We start from the raw sequence: 9,991 nt of genomic DNA, 5'->3' as shown, positions 1-9,991 counted from the left end.
AGTCAAAGATAATTTTGAAAAACATACTTAAAATCATTTTATACAAGGAAATCCTTTACAGAGAGTTTACCACCAATTTTTAAGGAGGTAAAAACTTTAGCAAAGAAAAATATGTATATTTGACAGTTTTCCAGCCAATAGGTTTTCTCTGAGTCCTTTACACTCTTCAGTCTGAAGGCAAGACTTGTCTTTTCACAATGACCGAGCTGAAATACTGCATAAGAGAACTGATACACTACTGCTTGGAGAAAGCTTTAAAAAAAAAAAAAAATTACACATTTTTTCCTTCTTTCACCAGTATAAGCATGGTATCCCCAGTTTACATTCTTCAATAAAATAATCAGCTGAGTACTTCCCTACTTACTGAACAGGTGATTTCCTGCTAAGAGAGATTTCCACCCCATGTCCCACAGAAATATTCTAACCCAAATAGACGTGCTATTCTAAGCCAAAGCCTTCATTTTCTATTAATCTGAGTCTAGAGCCTTTCTTGTTATTATTTATCTCAATACACCATCTGCGTTGGTACAGAGCCTCCATGAGATGTTTCACAGATCCGCCACCCACTTCACAAAGCCAGACCACAACAATCTTTTGGGTGAAGTAAGGGAGACTCCTTTCTGCTGCTCCCAGCCCCTCCCCTGTCTTCCCAAAAACACAAGACCCCTCTCACCGATTCACATCATGATGCGGGAAGGCTGAAGATACTACGACAAGGGTTATGTGACCCTCCTGTGTCTACCCATGCAGCGAAGGAAAGGCGTCAGCTGAAGTCTGGAACAGAGCAGACACACAAAGCAGTTATTTCCCAGTAGCGTACCCTCTTCCCTTTCAGATACTCTGTGTACTGGGAACGGCCAACCCCTGCTTTACAAAGAGAAAAGGGCTGTATTAAATACTGGGTTTAGAGCATGGGACCATGAGATTAGTGCAACCTGCATCTTTCCTTCACATCTGCAAGCATAATTATTTAAGAAAGCTCATGAAGTGGGGGGTGAGGGAGAGACATAGTGGCTATGAAGCATTTAAACATTTTAACGCTGCTACTGGAGCCAAAGACCAGATTCCTCCAGAACTAGGGGCTGGTTTTCTGCAAGTTCTACGGACAGCAGTTGTGCAGGCCTGAGGAATGGCTAATACATATGGATACTAATTTTAGTACCAGAATATACATATTTTCCTATATCAAGCTTTATACTTGAATTTTTCCATTTCTGCGGTCTTCTCATTTTGCTGTGTAGGGACTGATTTACAATATACTTTATAATACAGTTACTATGACAGTGCTAGCTTACCGTATGCATTATATATGAAGTTTTACAGAACAGAAGCTTGTTTATTTCATGTCCTTTTACTGTCAATTTTTATTTGAATACTGGGATTTGGTTTAAAAAAAAAGTTAATGACCTTGTAAGCCCAAGTAGCTGACCAAGGATTACTGAGCACAGAAAGAAGAATATTATCAGTCCAGTGCAGGATCACAACTGAACAGGAACAATCTCTGGAAGTTTTAAAGGCTGTCTAACACTATAACCATGAATCCACAAGCAAATTCATCTTGCTGCTCTCCATCTGTGTACAGGGAAACAGTTTTTTCAGTGGCTCTTTCATAAAAAAAGCCTTGCTAGTTTTAGCAGCGCAAGGAGTTAGCTTAACTTTCCCTGGATTCCTATTTCTTATTGTGATACATCCAGGCATTCAGCAAGCTGGTTTGGTTTTAATCCAATTGTACAGAGAAACGTCAGTACTATCTGGAGCCCTGCTTAGCTCCCTGTATTCTCGGTGCCTAGCACTATTGTATTTCATGTTTAGTTTGCTGCTCATATGTTTAAACACCTGGTTTACTTGAGTCTGAAAAGCAGCAGCAGCAGATCTGGATTGGTGATAGGCCAGGGGCCTGTCTAGCTCCATCTCGCACCATGCAGGAATAGCTGGTCTCTTCCCGATAGCTGGGGTCTTCTACCCTTCAGTACATCACCGACACGGAGGGTCAGGGTCAGGACAGAGCGCACCTCTTGTCAGGTGTTTTGTAATGGAGCTGGAATTCCAGCTATCGATCGAAAGATCAAATCCCAAATCAGGGGAAATTTAAATAGCAAGAGAATAACTCTTTACATTATTCTTAGCTCCTCTTCCCCATGTGTTTCTTCATTTACTGACGCAATTCTCAGAGCTGCCCCAAGCAACAGCACCAATCTCTGGGGCATAAAAGCTGAGAAAGACAGTAGTTCTTGGGGAAACTTTAGCTGGAAAGTTCAGGGGTATAACAGAATTTTTACATGGAGAGGTGGCCCTCTTCTCCCTGAGTTGGTTTTCATTCAGGTTCTCCATTTCCTACCTTGACAATAAGAGGAGGTATTGGGTAGGGCAATTACTTTATTCTGTATCTTTTACTTATTCTTTGTTACTTAGTCTTAGAATACGTGCTATGTAACATGTAATATATCATAAATTTCCATTCATAATTACATGCAGTATACATTAGCATACCCTTAAGTTTTCCATCTATAGCTCAGATAACAATAAACTCATTGCCATAGTGCATATGGAAAAATCAAGGACATGAAACAAAAACAGAATCAAAACTAAAAAAAAACCCAAACAAACAAAAAAAAACCCCCAAAACCCCAAAGAAGACAGATAATGCACCAATACTGCAAAATGGAGTGGAGTGTAAAAGCAATGAAGCAAAATAAAAGGTGGAAAATAAAAAGAATGTTGTAACAGCAGTTGAGATAAATTATGACAATTTTAAGTACAAAGAAACTAGAGGTTATTACAGGAAACAGTATGACTTCTAACGGCATGGGTATTCTGGTGACAGGAGAAGTAAACATACAAGAGACACTGCTTCTAGAAAACGACATGAATCATTCTGGGAAGAAAGAATAAAATCTGCAGGAAATCAGGAGCACTGCAAAAATTGAACATCTGAAGACTGACAAAAATGACAACATCAGAAGGCTTCTACAGAAAAATACTTCACAATCTTGGAATGATTTAATTTTAAGTGGCAAGACACAGAAGAAACATTAGGAAATATCTTTGAAAGCAAGAAGACAGGTGACAATTTCTGGCTGATATCATCATCTCTCAATTACCACATGCTGCCACAACTTACTTCTATTTCCTAATAAAGATTTGGTTTAATATAATAAAAGCAAACCCACTAATAAAATAGTTCATATACACAAAACACTGTACAATCCACAGTCAAGATAAATTCATATTGGACTACCAAGATGAGATGTAAGTTATCTCAGCCCAATCACCGAGTCAGCAGCAGAAACTAAAAATTCAGGAACTGGTAGTTCATTTCCTCCAGCCAGTGAATTTCAGCCTTCTCCATATGGTACCATCGTTTTGCAACAAAGAAAATGTAATATCTTGGTATAAAGCACTGGAAGTAATTGCGATCCACAGTTGCAATCTCAAATAATACCCTACGCTGTAAAACCGATGAGCGTTTTGGACTGGTGTTCGTAACGAGCAACTTAAACTGGCAGGAAACGCGGACAGGCTTGAAGGCATGTCCCAAAGCCTGAGGGCAGACCTACAGCTTACCTGTGCCGAGATCTTCCTATAAACCACGCTGCTGGAACAGAGGGGAAGCTAAACTGAAAAATAAGTGCATTTTTATATACCTTGTGCTTTTATATTGCATTCTTATGCTCCAGCTGGTTTCTCTTATGACCTACATCCTTAATGACAATTGACAGTTCAGGAATTTTATGATCTTGATTCTCATTTTTATAATGGACTTCGAGGAAAAAATGTTGTTTTGGGACAATCTGACTTGCCAAAGTACGGCAGACCCAAGGTCTGAACCAAGCATTCCCAACATGTGATTCACGTAATGTCATTACCAGTCAAGAGAATGTTCTTCATACTTTCAGGCAAGACAGCAACTAAAAATTGCTCTTTTGTGACCATCATTTATTCTGTTGCATTAAAAACCTAACTTGGTGTCTGTCTCACTGTTTGAATGCAATGATTTCTGAATCCCACATCAAGAAACCCCTCCTACTTTCTTGCAGCTTCCTTGTAACCTATCTTACAGGCAAAAATAAACCTGTTCCACCACTGTTACCTTGCCTGGGATTTAGACATTAGCTATTTGCACACATCACTAACAGAATTCAGTTTTCCATTGATACATCTGGATATTTCCTGAATCAGCTTTCATCCTGCCTCTACTTATGATTTCACTCAGAGCTAGAAACCACCTCATTACAACAAACAAGCAGCTCCTTGCAAACCTAGGGCCTAAAATACGGCACAAACGCATCCTTTTTATCACTTCCATTTTTCCATGTTACTTCACCGGAGACACCTAGAGCCGTAACAAACCAGTTCCACCCTCTCGGAATCAGGCCCTTACCTTGGCTCTACCACCATCGTAATCAGTCTGTTGCCATTAATTACACAAAGCTATGACTACAAACATTTTGGGTACTTACGTATTTATAAAGCTCTAGAGCAAAAGGTACACGTGGTATTTGCCTTAGGTAGAGGCAATGGAAATACAGGCAGAGAACAGTCTGAGCTCACTGGTCACTGAAAAGTAATACATTTTGTTTGTTTGTATTTTCTACAAAACCCTATTGCATTATGTTAAATACCCCGAGGGCTCAGCATAAAACGTGACTGGAATGAATATAAAGACAAAACTTTGTCTCATTAGATGGTCTGAGTTTCAAAATCTGTTCTAAAAGTGTTGTAAAGTGTGCACTGTTGTAGATTAATGCGCTGAATACATTTCCACAGTGCTTGATGTGTTTCATAAAAGGTCCATTTCAGAAGTGTGCTGTATTATAGGTGAACAGTCGCAGTAAATAATCTTGTTACAGAAACCTAAGCAATTTTTACAAGGCGTATTTCTGGCTGACTGAACAATTTATTCTCCAGATGTCACATTGTATTTTTCCAATATAAAATGAAACAGCTTTTTTTTTTTCCTTTTTTTTTTTTTTTTTTTTTTTTTAAGGCAGACTCTTTTGTTTGGTGAGACTGGATCAAAGGTAGTTCCTTAAAGAGAAAAATATTATTAAAAGCTGTTGCGGTATAAAATTTACACTATATGCGATTACGCTATGTAATTTATCATTTAATTTGATTAGAGGTATAAAGGATCACAGAAAAGTGTGAACATTGCTGAGGATAGCTGTGTGCATTTCAAAAATGGGAATCATTAGCTCTCAAATGGATCATCCGTGCTGATCCTAAAGGTTGCAGGCATCTTGACTAGCGCTATGTATAGTTACAACTGTGTCACCTCAGATGCTACCCACTAATAAACCCATATGCCACGTTCTGGGGCCCCGAAGATTACATGATAACGGGATATGATAAGAACTGCCTATCTAGAAGGCAAGGGCAATTAAAAACATTTTCGCTAGGCAGGCATCATCAGTAGAGAGAAAGAGGGTGATTTGCCAGCATATATTTTCCTGGCTTCAGAAAGGAAATACTTTCACAAGAAGCTCTCATCCAGGAAAATTCACAGACCATCAGCAAATTATTTTATGGATAGAAAAATGGAAACATAATCCTATGCACTAGTGAATATCACACATTCCTATTTTCTTGCCCTCTTTTATTATAAACAAGGAAAATTAGTATCAAAGGATAAATAGCTAGATTTTTTAAAATACTCCCTTTTTCACTCTTCATTATCTTTTAATCATATTTTTCTTTTTCTACCAACAAAGCTGTGTATTCATACAGACCCATAAAAGAGTGCCAAACAGTTGAATCCCAGAAGCATTTGTCTATTAATGTGTCTGCTTAGAAAAAAACTGCTCAGAACCAACAGACCTCGGCTCTAAAGGGTGATGGAGTTCCAGAAGGTGGTTCTTTAAATGAAGCTGGATTTTACAGGAAATAGACTGAAGATGAAAATGCTTTCCTTGACTCAATCCTGTCTTTGGGTTTCATATGTCAGTGGCTTTTTAAGAACACTCAAGCTCACATGGTTTTCTGTCCTTCCCACCCCATCCCCAACCTTTGGTGATCATATACTCAAAGCCTGCCAGTAGGCAACAACCCTCAAAAGCAAAGAAATGCCCAGAGGCACACATATCTATATAATACTGAAGCTTAAGTTGGTCTCTCTTTGAATAAAACTTTTTGCATTGTTCTAATGTCCTTCTGTCCACATACGCTTGAGTGAGTCATTATCAAACCTCTACGTAAAGATAGATGGAGTATATATAACTAACATAAAAGTACAGCTAGGGATGAATTAATGCTGGATACAAATGTTTTAAATTCAGATTTTCCCTACGATGTACTCCTGTGGCTAGCTCCCTGGCTAATACACAGTGTGCTTCTGTTTGCAACAGGCAGTGGTCCTTGTGCTCCCATGCTAATTCTCCACATATTCTTCATACGCATGCATCTCCTCGGTGTGTTACACCACTTCCAGGAATTTACATTAAACCTAATTTTTATTGAAGGTTCTTGAAGACTTGAAAAGTTATTGTAATTTTCACATGTAATGGATGGCTATTAGAATTTTTAGAGATACTTACATGTGTATTTAACTTCCAACTCCTTAAATTCCTTTTAAAATCAGGTCTTCCATGAAAAAACACAGGTGGATTACCTCAATCAAATGCCACCAAAAATGTAGGATATTGATTTTCCAGTCAGCGACCTGTTTGATCTGAGACCTAACTCCCTACCCTGTATTTAGGTTTCTGAGGGCTATGAATTTTAGATGGTGCAGAGGCAATGGGTATCCGGCGGTCATAATGGACTTTATACAAGATAACAGCAAAAATTGTGAAGTTGTGATTATGAAGAAAGATTTAACTTCTAAAATGTAAAATAAAAACTCTTGTCTGAAACTGCATGGACACCTCAGACTTGCAAGACCTTGACTCTGGATTCTTGTCTGACAGCACTTAAGTAACACCTTGAATTGCAGCCCAAACAATTTACAGGGGAAAAGAACCAAGCTGCAACATCATAAGCAAGTACCAAAATCTGCTTATCAAGAAAATTTATTTGTCTCTGTAGATTTTTCTGTTCTTGTATCAGAGGACCCTCCAGTGACACATTAAAACACAGTTAAACTTTCTTCAGAAAGTAATTTTTCATTGAGCCTTTACTTTTTTGCTCTGTGTTACGTAGGGAAGTTAAGGTCAAAAAAAAGAAAAACGTTCCTTGCACTCTAAGTTGGTGGTAGGAGCTTTGGGCTAGTTTGGGGTTTTTTTTTTGTTTTTTGTTTGTTTGTTTGTTTTTGCTTTGAGAAAAAGCTCAAGCATAGTCCAGACCAGCTATTGAAAAAATGCAGTCTTCTCCAACTGTCTACTTTAATCCTGACTGTGGAAAGTTCGTCCGTTAAAGCAACGTAGCACTGATGATTTTGCCTATATTACTGCAATTCAGCTGAAAGGCGACACAAGTCTTATAAACTGAGGCAAGATTTTTCTATTCCAGGATAGAGCGGAGGTTGGCTAACCAGTGATGACAGAAAATGTTTCTTGAGCTGCTGCTTGCAGGAGTTTAGTGTCAGGGAAGAATCTAAGACCAAACTATGGACTGAGCTAGTTTGCTCTTGTGCACAACTGTGAGCTCTTCCAGTTGCCCTTTTCTGCTAAGGATCACTTTTAGACCACTTCAGACAGTGCAGATGCAGAATGTGGTATCAAGTAGGTACTGAGAAGGACCAAATACAGGATTGATTTTTCAGGACTCCATAGTTATGGAGCTTAGGGGAAGATGTGACCCAGCTGCATCAAAGTTTTCAAGAAAGTATGTTCCCCACAGTTTGGAGCCCTATGTCCTATATGACTGGATCCTCCATGTATAGTTTCACTTTCACAGCCCAGCCGAAAACATCATCATGCCAGGTTTGGATATTTGCTTCAGTTATGTCAGAGTAACCAGCTGCTCTCTAAGACTATTCAAAAATAGATTTAAAATTGGGTAATAGCAAATTTGTAATGCAACTTCAGTGTAGCCTCTGGAGAAGGAATTATCTTTTTAATCTCACTCTAGTAACGTTTGTTTTTTTTTCTCTTTGTTACCTGAAGTCCTACCTCAGCATCTCATCTGGCAACAAAGGTTGGAAAGTTTGAGAGAATTTATGCAATAAGGAGAGGATATTCATTGGAGAACCAGAGTGTTGATCACAGTACTTATTGCTGGCTAGTGCATGCAAAAGCCAAAGTATAATGACGATGATTCCGTAACTCCCTAGCTTCTCATGCACTTCCCGTGCATTCCGAGCAGGCTTCGGAATTCCATTCAAGCCCATTATTTTTTGAGGCTGAATCAGGATAATTGGTCTGGTTTCTCTTCTTGCCTGAGAGCTGGAAGGTCTCTGATAGTCGTCTTATTAAGGTGACAATCTGTCAAACACATCAATGTGCTATGATATCCTCAGGCTTGACAGACAGTCCCCTCTGGCCCACAGTGGGGGTTGTATGAGAGCTTCTCCTTGAAAGTCCAAGGAAGATGCATGAGGAAATGAGTCTGAGGCTTTTCTAAACATGACCATTATTCAGATACTGGCAAGCACCATGAAGAATCCTTTCATTGCTAGCAAGCTATGAATAACTTCAAAATAGCTATTTTCACTTTTGATTTTAGAGAAGTTCAAATGGTTTTGAGTGAATTTTTCCTCACCTAAGACAGAATGAATTCATGATCAGATGAAAGTAAACCAGTACCCTCCAGGATCTTTCCTGGTTAGGTCTTCAGTATGAACACCAGCACCAGCTGTGTGGCTCTATTCCCTGCTGCCGGTTCATCCCATCGTTACTTGATATCTCGGATACAGCTACTTCAGATAAAATCCTTTTTTTCCCCCAGAAATACTCCCCGTACACTATGGGCAGCACAGCTGAAGGACTCCTTAGATAGAAGAAAGAGAGCTACCATGCTACATGAAAGGAAGACCTGGACCCTGCGAGTCCTGAAACGAGGCAGAGCTTTGTAAGACATGAAAGCTGCCAGAAACACAGGAGTTAGACAATAATGGACCGGATGTCATAACACTCCCAAAGCACAAGCCAATGAATTAAACACTCTTATCCTTAAAATAAGCTCTCTGGGTTGTCTTTGCACGCCTTTCCTTCTTACTTGCTTTGGAAGAGGTGTGGAAAAGAAGGCAGAAAGGCAAAGTTTTATCTGTAGAGTGTACTACTCACTAGCAGATGGCATGGAGGCCAAGTGTAACAGAGCTGAGGGATCCAGGGACCAATATAGTAGTCTCCATTTAAAAAGCTTTTTCCTTCTGCTTCCAGGTTTTCAAGTACAAAAATAAACCGGAGCCTGCTTCACTGCCATTTCACAAGCCCAAGAAACTGGCTAGGCCACAAGGAACATGTTCCACCACCACTACCATGTCCCACTGGGGAGACAAATATGCCAATATGATGGAGATGATGCCAGTAAGACTGGGAGCACGAGGATCAGGTAAACACAGGTTTTTAGAACTTTAAAGTAATTAACATCATCTTGCCCAAAAAGTTTGTAATGAGCAATTACCGAAGCACAAATCAAGAGACCATACTGTAAGGCATAATAGCAAAAGGAATGAAACATACTTAATGAGTGTTTCTAAGAGTATTCTTAAGGTACTGGTGAGCTTAGAAAAGAATAGAAAACTTCACATTGAGGCCAATTGGAAGGGAACCCTTTCACAAAAATACCTTTAACTGGCCATCATTTCCCGTGCTCCTGTTTCCTCCAAGTAAAGGACACTTATGTCCCTGTTAACCCTGCCTCCCACACAGTCCCGCCTCTCTTTTCCCTGATCCTACAATAAGGCAACAACACTGTGCTCATCAACTATCCTATTACCATAGAAATGATAGCAACATCACACGTTCAGCAGCCTGATTCCTTGACAGGGTTGATTAGGAACAGATGATGAGCTGGAGAAAATCTGAACCCTTGATTAAACACGAACAGCTCTTATAATGAACAAATAGGGGAATAAGATATATTTAAAATAATGTAAATAATGAGTGTCCCC

General features: G+C 39.3%; 1 long non-coding RNA gene across 1 annotated transcript in view; it reads right to left on the bottom strand.

Annotated features, from left to right (window-relative positions):
* Positions 1-694: 694 nt before the first annotated feature.
* Positions 695-9,991, bottom strand: part of LOC147599152 (uncharacterized) — a 30,335-nt gene continuing 21,038 nt past the window's right edge. Inside the window, exon 4 of the long non-coding RNA XR_015260062.1 lies at positions 695-774. This is a non-coding gene — a long non-coding RNA (uncharacterized LOC147599152). The remainder of the gene's footprint in view (positions 775-9,991) is intronic.

The sequence above is a fragment of the Chlamydotis macqueenii genome, chromosome 13 (genome assembly GCF_036417535.1).
Source record: "Chlamydotis macqueenii isolate bChlMac1 chromosome 13, bChlMac1.mat, whole genome shotgun sequence".
NCBI lineage: Eukaryota > Metazoa > Chordata > Aves > Otidiformes > Otididae > Chlamydotis > Chlamydotis macqueenii.
Note: the sequence above shows the minus strand (reverse complement) of the source record. Positions and strands in the feature narration are given on the sequence as shown.